The sequence below is a fragment of the Rhinoderma darwinii genome, chromosome 2 (assembly GCF_050947455.1).
Source record: "Rhinoderma darwinii isolate aRhiDar2 chromosome 2, aRhiDar2.hap1, whole genome shotgun sequence".
Lineage (NCBI taxonomy): Eukaryota > Metazoa > Chordata > Amphibia > Anura > Rhinodermatidae > Rhinoderma > Rhinoderma darwinii.
Genome location: NC_134688.1, coordinates 482,265,117 through 482,281,335, shown reverse-complemented (window position 1 = coordinate 482,281,335; position 16,219 = coordinate 482,265,117).

Here is a 16,219-nt window from a genome sequence, read left to right as displayed (position 1 = left end):
GAACGCCGATGCCCCTGTCCTCATGAAGAGATTTCTCTCCGGCTCTGGTCCCAAGAAGAGGGGGTGTAAGAGGGGGGATACTGTAACGTCCATGGCTGCGGACCATCGTTCAGACTTACCATCTGACGGCTCCAGCCATGGATGTCTGTGTTCCCGGCGGAATCTCCCTCCAGGCACTCAATTCCGTGTTCTGTGACTGGTTCCCGCAGGGTGCACGCCCGCACGTGCACGGCCTTAAAGGGCCAGTACACGTCCAGCTGTCTATTATCAGTAATTATCCCAGAATGCTGCTAGACTATAAAAAGGGCTCTGCCCACTTGTTCCTTGCCCAAGCGTTGTTGTATACCTAAAGTTTGTCTTGCAAACAGTCTCCCAGTGTTTTCCAGTTCCCAGTGTTACCAGTTCCTGCTGCCTCTACCCTGTATCCCATGCTATCGTATCTACTGTGCCATCTACAGTGAGAGTCAGGTCGTGTCTTCCGCTGCATCTACTGTGCCATCTACGGTGAAAGTCAAGTTGTGTCTCCGCTACGGTCTACATTGCCTCAGGCACCCTTTCTGGACTATAGACATTGTTTTGTACCTAGTTGGCCAGCTGCTATCCCGCTACGGCCCAGTGGGACCACAACCAATGCAGTGACAGTAGTAATGTGCAGCAATGTAATCTGTCGTAGTATGTAGGCAAGTCAAGTTGCGAGGCGCTTACTGAACTCACATAGCAGAGAGCTGGAGTGGCTGCCATGCTTAAAGATTTAGAAAGTGAATATGTGCAGCTATCACGCTTCTCTTCATTCATGCCCAACTTTATTCACAGCACAGCGTGATCTCGCTGTGAAATCACTTACTTCCGCAGTTCCTTCACCGGAGCGACGGGAGAATGACCAGACATCCAGCCGTGGCAGGACTGCTGCTGAGGAGGATAATCATCCTGGCACCGCTGGAGTCTATGTCTGGTCATTCTCCCGTCGCTATGGTGAAGGAACTGCTGGAGTAAGTGACGTCACAGCGTGATCTCGCGAGATCACGCTGTGCTGTGAATAAAGCTGGGCATGAATGAAGAGAAGTGTATGACGCTGACTGGTCAGCGTCATACACTTATCTATACAACTCCCACTTGGTGAAACGAAAAAAACGGCCTGTTGGGCTTTTACAAAAAATTAACATAAATGTAAAAAGTATCAGAGCTTTGTCACTAATAAACGTTTTAAAAAAACAAACAAAAAAACAGTCGTTATCTACATCAAAGCGCTTATTAGATTAAGTTGGAGTTAGGGAAGTATTAAACCACTGACAGAGCCTTTTTAAGGCTTCGTTCACATCTGCGCAAGGGTCTCGTTCCGTCGTTTTGACGGAATCAATAGCTTAGTCGACTATGCTATTGATTCAGTCAAAATGACGGAACCCTTGCACAAAGGAGACAAACGAAAGCCATTGGCACCGGATCCGTCAACATTGAAATTAATGGTGATGGAAACCCAAAACTATGGTTTCCATTTGTGTCTGTCAGGGCTCTGTTCCAATGGAAAGCTCCAACGGAATGTCAAAACAGAGCCCTAGCGCAGATGTGAACGAAGCCGTAGGCTGCTTCCTGATGGTCTGCCAGTAAGAAAGGCAATCAAGATCGCTATCAATCTAAGGATGGTCTCCCTTTCTCCCAAAACCAAATATTTGTTCCTTCAGTTTTGAGACACACTGTAGACCCTTCCCTTGCTGGTCATGTGGAATCAGGGCTGGCCTTAGGTTGGATGGCGCCCTGTGCGGGACGCTCTATTACCGCCCCCTACACAAACCAAAAATTAACCTCATATATAGACACGCTGGAACATATATACTGTACATACATAAAAAGACAGGTATTTAGACATACAGGCAAATATACATACACACATCTGGAATATATACATACAGGTAAATATATAGACCTACAGACACACACACACACACACACACACACACACACACACACACAAACACACCGGCAGATAAATACACAGACAGGGACATATACAAATACATAAAAGGCACATATATACAAGACAAAGGAAACATTCACAAACAGACCCATATATACCCACACTTTTACAGAGACATAAACACACACACACACACACACACACTGTAACATATACACATACAAACACAGAGATACATACTGTATACACAGACATACACACAAACATACTCTATACACACACAAACACAGAGACACATACTGTATACACACAGCGACACACACACTGTAACATACACATACAAACACAGTGTAATGTCCGTGGCTGTGGGCCGTCAGCTCCAACCTCCCCGACAGCCGCAGCTACGAGTCAGCAGGCGCTGGCCCCAGCCTCCTCCTCAGGAGACGCCAGCGCTTGCGTCCACTCACCTCTGCCGGATCCCATAGGGTGCATGCGCACGCTCGTGTCCGCTCTTAAAGGGGCAGCGCGCGCACCGGACCTCATGGACGAACTTTGACCTGTGAGTACCCTGGACTATAAGAGGGGTCCAGCCCCCTAGTTCTATGTAAAGGATTTGCCAGACACAGCTTCTGTGTCGACGCCCGTGGGCAATCAGTCTGCACCTGCTCCTATGTCTGGGAGACTGACTCCATCTTCCACCACTCAGGATGGCAGGCTTAGGAGTGGGAGAGCCTATCACAGCCTGGCCAGACGGAGCTAGCTCCCGCCCTCTGTCTATTTATACCTGCCTTTCCTGTTCCTCCTTTGCATGTGATTCTTCTATGCTTGTTTCCTGGCTTGCTGCTGCTGCTTGTACTACTCATCCACTGCTTGTTATTGACCTTGGCTTTCTGACCACTCTCCTGCTCAGCGTTTTGTACTTCGTTCTCTCCTGGTTTGACTCGGCTCGTTCACTACTCTTGTTGCTCACGGTGTCCCCGTGGGCAGCTACCCCGTTTCCCTAGCTTCTGTGTACCCTTGTCTGTTTGTCTGTCTTGCACTTACTGAGCGTAGGGACCGTCGCCCAGTTGTACCCCGTCGCTTAGGACGGGTCGTTGCAAGTAGGCAGGGATTGAGTGGCGGGTAGATTAGGGCTCACCTGTCTGTCTCCCTACCCTGTCATTACAGAGCGTTTTTGTGTTCCCTATAGTTTGTCTATGTGATGGCCTTCTAGTGTGTTTCCTGTTCCTGTACCTGTTCCTTGCATTTCCATACCATCTTGGTCGAGCACTGTGCTGTGCCAAAGTCGTGTCGTGCTGTCTCCACGTCTGACCTGCTTCACCTCGCTTGACGTCTACCTGCTGCCTTGCCCAAGCCGAGCCTGCCCTGCTGCTGTCTGAGCTGCCACAGGTACCTATACAAACTATAGACTTTCACCTGCTCCCTGTTGGCCAGCTGCCTTACTGCCAAGGCGGTACGGCCCAGTGGGTCCACAGACCCTTCGTGACAACCAGAGCCTAGCTCATTACATATATACAACACCAGAACAAAGCTCATTACATATATACAGCACCAGAACTAAGCACAGTACATATATGCAACACCAGAACAAAGCTCATTACATATATACAGCATCAGAACAAAGATCAGTACATATATACAGTGCAAGAACCAAGCTCAGTACATATTTACAGCTCCAGTATCAAGACCAGTACATATATACAGCACCAGAACCAAGCTCAGTACATATATACAGTGCCATAACAAATCTCAGTACATAAATACAACACCAGCACAAATACAGTTCAATTTAGTGCAACCCCTGCAGTATAGGTTTGCACTAAATTGTATACAGCTCCCAGCATGGCGCAAACAATGGTAAGGATATGCTGGGAGTTGCTGTTTCACAAAGAAAAATCATACCACCCATCATCTCGCTGCAGATCATAGTGACTACAGTGCTGATTAGAGGCAGAATAAACATTTACATTAAGTGACTCACCAGTGACAATATCAGAGTCTAGTTCTTTTTCTATTTTTTCTCCATCCGGTCCAGACCTCTATGATGACTTCTCCCAGCCACAGCCCATTTCTACAGTTTGCCGCTCAGATGTCTTCAGCTTCCCATTGTTCAAACATTTCTGCACCTATAAACAAAGATACAGTTATCATGGTGGCAAACACTGCGCACCTAAATATAATAGCACCATACACTGCACCTCTAATTATAATAGCACCATACACTGTGTCACGCACACACACCGTGCCCCCCATAGAGCCCCCTGTGGATAGTGCCCCACATACAGCCCACTGTAGATAGTGTCCCACATATAGCCACCCCTGTAGATAGTGCCCACCTATAGTCACCCCTGTAGATATTGCTCCAAATATAGCCCCCTCTGATAATAGTGCCCCACATGAAGCCCCCCTGTAGATAGTGCCCCACCCCTGTATATAGTGTCCAACATATAGCCCATCCCTGTAGATAGTGTCCTACATATATCTACCCCTATAAATAGTGTTCCACATATAACCCACCCCTGTATATAGTGCCTCACATATAGCTCACATAAAAGTCTTTAGCACAAGAGTACCTGTAAGGCCCCATGCACACGACTGTAAAAATTCTTCGCAATTGCATACCGTAATATGGTCCACAATTACGGACCCATTCAGTTCTATTGACCACGAACACCTTTACGTATTGCTACGGATGAGTGTCCGTGCCTTGGAACTGTGCCGGGAATTATGTCAGTTTTTTAGTGTTTTACAGGCCGTGCTCCCATACACTGGGAATCCCATACTTAGACAATCGCGAGCCGTGATTACGGGCACGGCCGTGTGCATGGGGCCTAAGAATCCAGACAGACACGAGGTGTAGCAGACACTTTGGTACAGATCGTTCGTGGCACAGATGAAGCTTGACACGTAGCAGATGGCACTAGACATGGCAGATGACACCATACATGGCAGATGATACCAGACGGGCAGATAACACCAGACGTGGCAGATGATACCAGACGTGGCAGATGACACTAGACATGGCAGATGATACCAGACGTGGCAGATGATACCAGACGTGGCAGATGATACCAGACGGGCAGATGACACCAGATGTGGCAGATGAGACATACACGACTCCAACAATAGACTTAGGCTCAGGAACAAACACAGCAACAAGATAAGGGGAGGAAACAGGATACGGGAACACTGGGAGCAGCATCGTTTGCAATACAAACATGAATAGACAAGAACAATGCTCAGGCAAGGTGTGGAAGGACAGAGCCCTTTTTTATAGTCCAGGGTGATTTGGGGATTGATTAGGTAACTTTTTGCATGTGCACACTGGCCCTTTAAGGCCGGGGACTAGCGCTTAAACCTTAGAGGAAACTGCAGAGCATTACGGCCGCATGTGGTGCAGCTGTCGGGAGGTAAGGGAAGGCGGCGGTCTGTGACTGTTATAGTACCCCCCTTACGCCCCCTCTTCTTGGATCCAGAGCGTGAGAGGAATTTTTTAATGAGGGTATGGGCATTAAGGTTCTCTTCTGGCTCCCAAGAGCTCTCCTCAGGACCAAACCCTTTCCAGTCCATGAGATAGAAAGTCCTTCATCCTACTCTCTTATAGTCCAGAATCTCCTTCACCTCGAAGACATAGGAGGAACCGCTGGGATCAACTGCAGAAGTAGGAGATTTAATGTAGCGGTTCAGAACCACAAACTTAAGGAGGGACACATGAAACGAGTTGGGAATCCTGAGAGTAGGAGGCAGCCAAAGCTTATAGGACACAGGGTTTATTCGTTTCAAGACTTAGATGAATTTAGGAGCGAATTTGTGAGAAGGTATCTTGAGACTAATATTTCTTGAGGAAAGCCAGACCTTGACTCCGGGAGAAAATTGAGGCGGAACCTTTCTTTTTCTATCAGCATGCCTTTTCATGCGATCAACTAGCTCAAGGATCGCAGACTTGGTTTGCTGCCAGATGTGAATGAAAGTCCCAATTGATGAAGAATTAGCTGCCCGTACTTGAGTCATGGCTGGCACAGGAAGAGGAACTCGTGGAAGTTGACTGCACACAATGTAGAAAGGAGAAGAGGCAGTAGACTCACTTGTGTGGTTATTGTAAGATAATTCTGCCCAAGGCAGAAGTTGTACCCAATTGTCATGTTGGGCTGAAACAAAATGACGAAGGTAATTCTCTAATATTTGATTGGTCCTCCCCACTTGACCATTAGACTATGGGTGATAGGCAGAAGAGAAGTCCAACTTCACATCTAGCAGGTTGCACAGTCCACCACTGCCCATGCCATAGTTCAACCAGCCGAAGGAGGAAGGTCTCCCATAATGTCCATAGCGATATGTTGCGAAGGAGCATCAGGCACAGGCAGGGGTCGGAGCAGACCAGCAGGTTTGGAATGGGTAGACTTGTTTGAGGCACAGTTCATACATGAGGAAACTGTCAAAAACATCTCAAGGCAGCGTGAGCCACCAGTAGTGATGAGACATCAAGTCCTGTGTCTTATGGACACCAGAGTGCCCAGCCAGTTTGGAATTGTGTCCGCAGGAGAGTTTTCTTCCTGTCTTAAGGATGAACAAAAGTCTTTCTGGGGGAAATGCCTCTAATTTGCAGATTGCTAGCGCCAATTATCCTGGAAGGATCAATAATATATTAAGGAATCTCCTCAGAGTCATCGGTTTCAATGACCGGGACAGGGATTAAGCCTTCACATTTTTGTCTGCAGGATGGAAGTGGAGCAGGAATTGGAATTGGGCAAAAAACAGCGACCATCTGGCTTGGCGAGGATTCAATCGTTGTGCAGACTGAAGGCACGTGAGATTCTTGTGATCCGTATAAATGATAATAGGATGAATAGCGCCCCCCAGCAAGTGTCTCCATTCCTCCAAGGCCAACTTGATGGCCAGTAACTCCCAATCCCTGATGGAGTAGTTGCGCTCTGCAGGAGAGAATAGTTTGGAGAAGAAGCCACAAGCCACTGTCTTACCCTTGGAGTTTCTTTGAAACAGCAGTGCTCCAGCACCAACGGAAGAAGCATCAACCTCTAGATAAAACTGTCGAGACACATCAGGATGGTGAAGAACTGAGGCTGAGGTGAAGGCGCCTTAGAGGTTGGTAAATGCTGGTAAAACCTTCGCGTTCGCCCCCTTCTTAGTGAGAGCACAGATTGGAGCAATCAGAGAGGAGATGTTCGGGATAAATTACCAGAAATCGTTGTATAGCCCGGAGGTCCTGTGGACATGGCCACTCTAAGATCGACTTCACCTTCTCTGGATCAATTTTAAGTCCACAATCTGAGACAATGTAGCCCAGGAAGGGCAGAGAGTTCCCCTCGTACACACACTTTTCGAGTTTAATACATAGGCGATTACCCCTTAAATGCAACAGGACTTGGTGAACATGCTTCCAATGCATCCTCAGATCTAGTGAGTAGATCAGCATGTCGTCCAGATAGACCACCACACAGACATACAAGAGATCCCGGAAGATGTTGTTTACAAATTCCTGGAATACAGCTGGAGCGTTACACAGTCCAAAGGGCATCACAAGATATTCGTAGTGACCGTCTTGGGTGTTGAATCCGGTTTTCCGGGTACGAGCGGGCGGGCGCGCGCACCATAGAGGACATTGCAGAGCAGTACGGCCGCATGTGCTGTCCTCCAGGGAGGGAGACACCGGCAAGTAGTCAGAAGTCTGCGGTCGTCGGGAGTTAAGGGGAGGTGGCAGTCCTGGATATTACATGCTCCATGCATACTACACACAACGTACATGTAACGGCAGGGGGTAGGGAGACGGACAAGTGAGCCCTAATCTACCCGCCACTCTGTCCCTGCCTACTTGCAACGACCCGCCCTAGGTGACGGGGTACAACTGGGCGGCGGTCCCTGCGCTCAGTAAGTGCACGACAAACACGACAAACATACAAGGAACACAAGCAAGGAAAAGGGGCCGTTGCCCACGGCAACATCGTGAGCAACCAGAGTGGTGAACGAGCCGAGTCAAGCCAGGAGTGTGCGAGGTACAAAACGAAAAGCAGAAGAGTAGTCGGTAAGCCAGGGTCGGTATGGAGCAGGATCAAAAATAGCAGGAGCTGTAGCTGGGCCAGGAACCACAAGGAAGGAAACAAAAGCAATAACAAGCACCGAGGGACAGGAAGTGCAGGCTTAAATAGACCGAGGGCGGGAGCTAGCTGAGTCTGGCCAGGTTACGATAGGCTCTCCCACTCCTAAGCCTGCCAGCCTGAATGGTGGAAGCAGGAGTCAGTCTCAGGTGCTGACTGATTAGTTCTGGGAGTTAACCCCGCAGTGCCTGGCAGATCCTTTACAGTACCCCCCCTTTTATGAGGGGCCACCGGACCCTTTCTAAGTGGACCTGGCTTACTGGGGAAACGCAGGTGGAACCTCCTGACCAATACCCCAGCGTGAACATCCCGGGCGGGTACCCAAGTCCTCTCCTCGGGCCCGTATCCTCTCCAATGGACCAGGTACTGGAGGGAGCCTTGGACCATCTTGCTGTCCACAATCCTGGCCACCTCGAATTCCACCCCCTCCGGGGTGAGGATGGGAACAGGAGGTCTCCTCGAGGGAGCCAAGGACGGGGAGCAGCGTTTGAGGAGGGAGGCATGAAACACGTCGTGTATCCGAAAAGACGGGGGTAACTCCAGCCGGAAGGAGACAGGATTGAGGATCTCAATGACCTTATACGGCCCAATAAACCGGGGAGCAAACTTCTTGGACGGAACCTTGAGACGCAAGTTCCTAGACGACAACCACACCAGATCCCCGACCATAAACAGGGGGTTAGCAGAACGTTTTTTATCAGCCTGAGTTTTTTGTACGCTCTGGGACACCTCTAGGTTTTTCTGAACCTGGGCCCAGACTGTGCACAGTTCCCGATGAACGACCTCTACCTCAGGATTGTTGGAACTACCAGGTGAAACGGAGGAGAACCGTGGATTAAACCCAAAATTACAAAAAAAAGGAGAGACCCCAGACGAGTTACTGACCCGGTTATTAAGGGAAAATTCGGCGAGGGGAATGAAAGAGACCCAATCAAATTGACAGTCAGAGACAAAACACCTTAAGTATTGTTCTAGAGACTGATTAGTCCTCTCCGTTTGGCCATTAGTTTCAGGATGGAAGGCAGAGGAGAAGGACAGATCAATCCCCAACTTCATACAGAAGGCTCTCCAAAACAATGAAACAAATTGTACCCCTCTGTCCGAAACAATATTGACAGGGACCCCATGGAGACGCAGGATGTGTTTGACAAACAAGGTAGCCAACGTTTTGGCGTTGGGTAGTTTCTTGAGGGGCACAAAGTGGCACATCTTACTGAAGCGGTCCACCACCACCCACACCACCGACTTGCCTTGGGATGGAGGCAAATCGGTGATAAAATCCATGGAGATATGTGTCCAAGGTCTCTGGGGAATGGGCAACGAACGCAGTAAGCCCGCTGGTCGGGACCTGGGAGTCTTGGACCTAGCACAAACCTCACAAGCGGCGACGTAGGCCTTAACGTCTTTAGGCAACCCAGGCCACCAATAATTTCTGGTAATGAGGTGTTTGGTACCCAGGATGCCTGGATGGCCAGATAGTGCGGAGTCATGATTTTCCCTAAGTACCCTTAGCCGGAATTGCAGGGGAACAAACAGCTTGTTCTCAGGAAGGTTCCCGGGAGCTGCACCTTGATCAGCAGCAATTTCAGAGACTAAATCAGAATCGATCGAGGAAATGATTATACCTGGAGGCAAAATACAAGCAGGATCTTCCTCCGAAGGAGGGCTGGCCATGAAGCTACGCGACAGTGCATCAGCCTTAATATTTTTAGACCCAGCCCTATAGGTAACCAAAAAATTGAATCTGGTAAAAAATAACGCCCATCGAGCTTGTCTCGGGTTTAGCCTCCGGGCAGATTCTAGGAACACCAGATTCTTGTGGTCGGTAAGGACCGTTACCTGGTGCCTAGCCCCCTCCAGGAAGTGGCGCCACTCTTCAAATGCCCATTTAATGGCTAAGAGTTCGCGGTTGCCAATATCATAGTTACTTTCAGTTGGCGAAAACTTCCTGGAGAAGTAGGCACAGGGGCGGAGATGGGTGAGGGACCTGGTACCCTGGGACAACACAGCCCCCACTCCCACCTCAGATGCGTCAACTTCCACGATAAATGGCTCCATTTGGTTGGGCTGAACCAGCACCGGGGCCGAGACAAAGCACTTCTTAAGGACCTCAAAAGCCTGGACAGCCTCAGTAGGCCAGTGGAGGAGATCAGCACCTTTGCGAGTGAGGTCCGTAAGGGGCTTAGCGATGACCGAGAAGTTAGCAATAAATCTCCTGTAATAATTAGCAAACCCCAAAAAACACTGTAACGCCTTCAGTGAGGCAGGTTGGACCCATTCCGCCACAGCCTGAACCTTGGCGGGGTCCATGCGGAATTCATGAGGAGTGAGGATTTGACCCAAAAATGGAATCTCCTGTACCCCAAACACACATTTTTCGGTTTTGGCAAACAGTTTATTTTCCCGAAGGACCTGGAGCACCTTCCTGACATGCTCCACGTGGGAGGACCAGTCCTTGGAAAACACCAGTATGTCATCAAGGTACACTACCAGAAAAATCCCCAGGTAATTTCTCAAAATCTCATTTATGAAATTCTGGAAGACCGCAGGGGCATTACACAACCCAAAGGGCATGACGAGGTATTCGAAATGGCCTTCGGGCGTGTTAAACGCAGTCTTCCACTCATCCCCCTCTTTGATGCGAATAAGGTTATACGCCCCCCGTAGATCCAATTTAGAAAACCATTGGGCCCCCTGAACCTGATTAAAGAGATCAGGAATCAAAGGAAGGGGATACTGGTTCCTTACCGTGACCTTATTCAGGCTACGGTAGTCAATGCATGGCCTAAGACCACCATCCTTCTTCCCCACGAAGAAGAAGCCAGCACCTACCGGAGAAGAAGAGGGACGAATGTAACCCTTGGCCAGGGATTCCTGGATATACACTCTCATAGCTTCACGTTCGGGACAAGAAAGATTAAATATCCTACCCTTAGGAAGCTTAGCTCCTGGTACCAATTCGATAGCGCAATCGTATTCTCTATGAGGTAACACTTCGGAGGCCTCCCTAGAGAAAACATCAGCGAAGTCCTGAACAAACTCGGGTAGCGTGTTCACCTCCTCAGTGTAATGGCCGGAAGGAGGTGAAGGGAAAGTGAGCCCTAATCTACCCACCGCCCTGTCCCTGCCTACTTGCAACGACTCGCCCTAGGCGACGAGGTACAACTGGGCGGCGGTCCCTACGCTGTCTAAGTGCACAGGAAAACAAACAGGGAACATGCAAGGGAAGGGGCAGTAGCCACGGAACGCCACGAGGAAACGGAGCGGCGAACGGACAGTCAGGATCAGGACGAAGTGAGTACACCCAAGCGGGCAAGGAGACAGAAGCAAGCCAGGGGCAAAGCAAAGCAGGTCAAGCAGAACTGCAGCAAGGCAGAAGCACGGCAGAAGCAGGCTGGAGCAAGCAGCAGTGGGGCCAGGAATCCAAAAGAATTACAAGCACTGAGGGAGAGAACAGGGCAGGTAATAAAGGACAGGAGGCGGAGCTAACTCCGACAGACCAGGCCGCGATAGGCTCTCCCACTCCTGAGCCTGCCACCCTGGTTGGTGGGTGATGGTGTCAGTCGAACAGGTCTGGCCTCAGGTGTGGATTGATTAATCCCAGGAGTATACCTAGATGAAGTACCTGGCAGATCCCTAACAGTACTCCCCCTTTTATGAGGGGCCACCGGACCCTTACTAAGGGGACCCGGTTTAGTGGGGAAGAGAAGGTGGAACCTCCTGATCAATACCCCAGCGTGAACATCACGGGCAGGTACCCAAGTCCTCTCCTCCGGCCCGTATCCTCTCCAATGGACCAGGTACTGGAGGGAGCCCTGGACCATCCTACTGTCCATAATCTTGGCCACCTCGAATTCCACCCCCTCAGGGGTGAGAACGGGAACAGGAGGTATGCTCGAGGGGGACCAGGACGGGGAGCAGCGTTTAAGGAGGGAGGCATGGAAGACGTCATGTATGCGAAATGATGGGGGGAGCTCCAGACGGAAGGATACAGGGTTGAGGACTTCAATGATCTTATAAGGTCCAATAAATCGGGGAGCAAACTTCCTGGACGGGACCTTAAGGCGCAAGTTCCTGGACGACAACCAGACCAAATCCCCGACGACAAACCGGGGGTTAGCAGAACGTCTACTATCCGCCTGAATCTTTTGTGCGCTCTGGGACGCCTCTAGGTTCTTCTGAACCTGGGCCCAGACGGTGCACAGTTCCCGATGAACATCCTCTACCTCAGGATTATTGGAACAACCAGGGGAGACGGAGGAGAATCTTGGGTTAAACCCGAAATTACAGAAAAACGGGGAGACCCCTGACGAGTTACTGACCCGGTTATTCAAGGAAAATTCAGCAAGGGGAAGGAATGAGACCCAATCGAATTGACAGTCAGAGATGAAACACCTTAAATATTGTTCCAGGGATTGGTTGGTCCTTTCCGTTTGGCCATTAGTTTCGGGATGGAAGGCGGAGGAGAAGGACAGATCAATCTCCAACTTTTTACAAAAAGCTCTCCAAAATAAGGAAACAAATTGTACCCCTCTGTCAGAAACGATATTGACTGGGGCCCCATGGAGACGCAGGATGTGTTTCACAAACAAAGAAGCTAACGTCTTGGCGTTAGGTAGCTTCTTAAGGGGCACAAAGTGGCACATCTTGCTGAAGCGGTCGACTACCACCCACACCACCGACTTGCCCTGAGATGGAGGCAAATCGGTGATAAAATCCATGGAGATATGGGTCCAAGGTCTCTGGGGAATGGGCAAGGAACGTAGTAGGCCCGCAGGTCGGGACCTAGGGGTTTTGGACCTAGCGCAAACCTCACAAGCGGCGACGTAAGCCCTAACGTCTTTAGGCAACCCAGGCCACCAATAGTTTCTGGTAATGAGGTGTTTGGTGCCCAAGATGCCAGGATGACCAGATAGAGCGGAGTCATGGTTTTCCCTGAGTACCCTCAGCCGGTATTGCAGGGGAACAAACAGTTTGTCCCCAGGGACGTTCCCGGGAGCTGCACCCTGATCAGCCGCGATATCAGAAGCTAAATCAGAATCCGTGGCAGAGACGATTATACCAGGGGGTAAAATACAAGCAGGATCCTTCTCAGAAGGAGGATTGGCCATGAAACTACGTGACAGAGCATCAGCCTTAATATTCTTGGACCCAGCCCTATAGGTAACCAAGAAATTAAATCTGGTAAAGAATAGTGCCCACCGAGCTTGTCTAGGATTAAGCCTCCGGGCCGATTCTAGGAAAACCAGATTCTTGTGATCCGTAAGGACCGTTACCTGGTGTCTGGCCCCCTCCAGGAAGTGCCGCCACTCCTCAAAAGCCCATTTAATGGCTAGAAGTTCGCGGTTGCCAATATCATAGTTACTCTCCGTGGGCGAAAACTTCCTAGAGAAGTAAGCACAGGGGCGGAGATGGGTGAGGGAGCTGGTACCCTGGGACAAGACGGCCCCCACTCCCACCTCGGAAGCGTCAACCTCCACAATAAATGGCTCCTCTTGGTTGGGCTGAATCAGCACGGGGGCCGAGATAAAGCACTTCTTGAGGGTCTCAAAGGCCTGGACGGCCTCAGGGGGCCAATGGAGGACATCAGCACCCTTGCGGGTAAGGTCCGTAAGAGGCTTAGCGACGACCGAGAAGTTGGCAATAAATCTCCTGTAATAGTTGGCGAACCCTAAAAAACACTGTAACGCCTTAAGGGAGGCAGGTTGGACCCATTCCGCCACAGCCTGAACCTTGGCAGGGTCCATGCGGAATTCATGAGGAGTGAGGATTTGCCCTAAAAATGGTATCTCCTGTACCCCAAAGACACATTTTTCAGTCTTAGCAAACAGATTATTCTCCCGAAGGACCTGGAGCACCTTCCTGACATGCTCCACGTGGGAGGACCAGTCCTTGGAAAACACCAGTATGTCATCAAGGTACACAACAAGAAAATTACCCAGGTACTCTCTCAGGATTTCATTAATAAAATTCTGGAAGACAGCAGGGGCATTACACAACCCAAAGGGCATGACCAGGTATTCGAAATGACCCTCGGGTGTGTTGAACGCAGTTTTCCACTCATCCCCCTCTTTGATGCGGATAAGGTTATATGCCCCCCGTAGATCGAACTTAGAAAACCATTGGGCTCCCTGAACCTGATTAAAAAGATCCGGAATCAAAGGAAGTGGGTACTGGTTCCTTACGGTGACCTTATTCAGGTTACGATAATCAATGCACGGCCTAAGACCACCATCCTTCTTCCCCACGAAGAAGAAGCCAGCACCTACAGGAGAAGTCGAGGGGCGAATGAAACCCTTGGCCAGGCATTCTTGGATATATTCCCTCATAGCTTTACGTTCAGTACATGAAAGATTAAATATCCTCCCCTTAGGAAGCTTGGCACCAGGCACCAAATCGATAGCGCAATCGTAATCTCTATGGGGGGGCAACACCTCGGAGGCCTCCTTAGAAAACACATCGGCGAAGTCCTGAACAAACTCAGGAAGCGTGTTTACCTCCTCCCGGGGAGAAATAGAGTTAACAGAAAGACATGACATAAGACATTCATTACCCCATTTGGTGAGATCCCCAGTATTCCAATCAAACGTGGGATTATGCAACTGCAACCAGGGAAGGCCTAAAACCAGATCAGACGATAATCCCTGCATCACCAGTACAGAGCACTGCTCCAAATGCATGGAGCCAACAAGGAGTTCAAAAACAGGAGTATGCTGAGTAAAATAACCATTAGCAAGGGGAGTTGAGTCGATTCCTACTACAGGGATAGGATAAGGTAAATCAATACAAGGCATCTTTAGAGACATAGCAAATTCCGCAGACATGATATTAGCAGATGACCCTGAATCCACGAAAGCACTGCCCGTGGCAGCCCGGCCAGCAAACGAGACCTGAAAGGGAAGCAAAATTTTATTGCGTTTCACATTAACGGGAAATACCTGTGCGCCCAAGTGACCTCCCCGATGATCACTTAGGCGCGGAAGTTTTCCGGCTTCTTATTCTTGCGCCTGGGACAGGTGTTCAGTAGATGCTTGTCGTCCCCACAGTAGAAGCAGAGACCATTCATTCTGCGAAACTCCCTACGTTGTCGAGGGGACATGGAGGCCCCGAGTTGCATAGGTACCTCCGAGTCCTCCGTGGAGGGGCGAGGAGACGGGACCTCGGGGGGGATCGCAGAAAAGTCAGAGGGGAGCACACTGAAGCGTTCTAGCTGACGTTCCCTGAGACGTCGGTCAAGTCGTACTGCTAGGGCCATAACCTGGTCAAGGGAGCCAGACGAGGGGTAGCTAACCAGCAGATCCTTCAGGGCGTCAGATAATCCTAACCTAAACTGGCACCTTAGGGCCGGATCGTTCCACTGAGAAGCTACGCACCACTTCCTAAAATCAGAACAGTATTCCTCAACCGGTCTCCTACCCTGACGTAAGGTCACCAGCTGACTCTCGGCTAAGGCAGTCCTGTCAGTCTCGTCGTAAATGAGTCCGAGGGCAGAGAAAAAACGATCAACAGAGGAAAGTTCAGGGGCGTCAGGAGCCAAGGAGAAGGCCCACTCTTGGGGCCCTTCCTGGAGTCGGGATATGATGATACCCACCCGCTGGTTCTCGGAACCTGAGGAGTGGGGCTTTAGGCGGAAATACAGTCTGCAACTCTCCCGGAAGGAGAGAAACGTCTTACGGTCCCCTGAGAACCGGTCAGGTAACTTGAGGTCGGGTTCTAGAGGTGAGGTGAGGGGTACTACTAAAGCAGCGTCACCCTGATTGACCCTTTGGGCCAGGGCCTGGACCTGTAGGGAGAGGCCCTGCATCTGCTGGGCCAGGGTCTCAAGGGGGTCCATGATAGCGTCAGCGTAGGAGAAATGGTAGACTAGGTAATGGCTTGTAATTATGTAATGGCCGGAAGGAGGTGAAGGGAAAGTGAGCCCTAATCTACCCACCGCCCTGTCCCTGCCTACTTGCAACGACTCGCCCTAGGCGACGAGGTACAACTGGGCGGCGGTCCCTACGCTGTCTAAGTGCACAGGAAAACAAACAGGGAACATGCAAGGGAAGGGGCAGTAGCCACGGAACGCCACGAGGAAACGGAGCGGCGAACGGACAGTCAGGATCAGGACGAAGTGAGTACACCCAAGCGGGCAAGGAGACAGAAGCAAGCCAGGGGCAAAGCAAAGCAGGTCAAGCAGAACTGCAGCAAGGCA